This window comes from Polyodon spathula, chromosome 39, assembly GCF_017654505.1.
Source record: "Polyodon spathula isolate WHYD16114869_AA chromosome 39, ASM1765450v1, whole genome shotgun sequence".
Taxonomy (NCBI): Eukaryota; Metazoa; Chordata; class Actinopteri; order Acipenseriformes; family Polyodontidae; genus Polyodon; species Polyodon spathula.
In genome coordinates this window covers 2127757-2129279 of record NC_054572.1, presented here as the reverse complement: position 1 = coordinate 2129279, position 1523 = coordinate 2127757, and positions in this window count along the sequence as shown.

Here is a 1523-nt window from a genome sequence, read left to right as displayed (position 1 = left end):
GCTGATTTCTTATGTGCAATGATAAAAAAAGATGTAATTGTTTTTTTTTGTATCATTTTTTTAAAGGATGTAGGGCCACACTACACAACAGGTGTGAACACTACAGCAACACACTTGTTGGGAGGGTTAAATGGTATGTTGGTGATTGACAACACAATAATGAACAGAATAAAAAATTACATTTCTTTACGTACTTTTTGAAAACTAAAATGATAGTATGCAATACAGAATTTGTTGAGAAGGTTGGTTTCTGTGTTCTGACTGAAAAAGGGGAAGCACACTTCAGGCCTTGTTTCTGAGATATCTGTGGCTGGACTGTGATTCATGAGCACCTGACACAGTTAAGAAAGAAGGGCATCTGCTCATTTGTGTCTGAGTCAGGGATTTGTAAATCCAGTAACGAGGCCATCTGACCACTGAACCAGTGACAATTATCACAGAACAAACACCAGCTCGACAGAAAGGATATAGAAGAGGATGACTACCATCCTCCCCTTTGAGGTGTAATCGATTCACGTACACCCGTGGATGACCCGTCATCTGTACAACCACCAGGTAAAAGAATCAATGTTATTACCATGACCTCACATCACTGGAGGAAATCAGAGCAGATTTAAAATGAATATTAAAGACTTCATGATTGGAGGAAAAAACTCTTGTATTAACAACCTTGAGGAACTGAGTTAAATGAGCTCTCTTGCACCTGGAATGAAAGGACACTCAGGTAACCTGCTTCTCAGACCTGCTCTGCACTACACTGTCTATCTGGAGTGCTGTGATTTCTTCACATGCTTGGTTTATTCTGCAATTGTTTCCCTTTGGTAAATTGCTCAGCACACTTCTAACCCACAGCGTTGAGTCACAGAGCTGGTATCCAGGATACAGAAACAAAAACAACTGTCTACCAGGCACATGCTTGGAAACAGGGGCATGGGACAACAAGAGGAAAAGTTATTTTGGTTTCAGCACACTGCAGTGCGGTTGGAGTAGACCTGGGGAGAGCTTTGATGTTTTAAACTTATTTTCATTTTATTAATAAATAATTATAAGTATTCCATCAAGCTCACCACCTATACATTCAAAAGTTTCTGCCTCAAAGCTAGCTTATTAGATGGCATTTTTGATAGACAGGATGCTTTAAACTGAAATGCCAAAAACAACGATGCAGGAAATTGCATGAAGCATTGCATAATGTCTCTGTGACTCCACGCTGTGACACTACGAACTGTGAATGGATTTTACCTCCCACCCTAGCCCATCATTGTAATGGCATAGCAACTGCGTACCTTATCTATGTGTAAAATATGAAAACATACAGTAATGCAAACGCATTTGATGTAATCATTTTTTTTTAAAGTGCTGAATTCCCCTATCCGTCTGTCTACACATCCACACACTGCACTGCTCACACAGTGTAACTTGTTCGGAAAAGCCCTGGCCCTCTCAGCCTTGACTCATTTGTCCATTTGGAAACACCCACATGCCTGTGGCAGACAGGCAGAGAGAGAGGGAGGGAGGGCCCT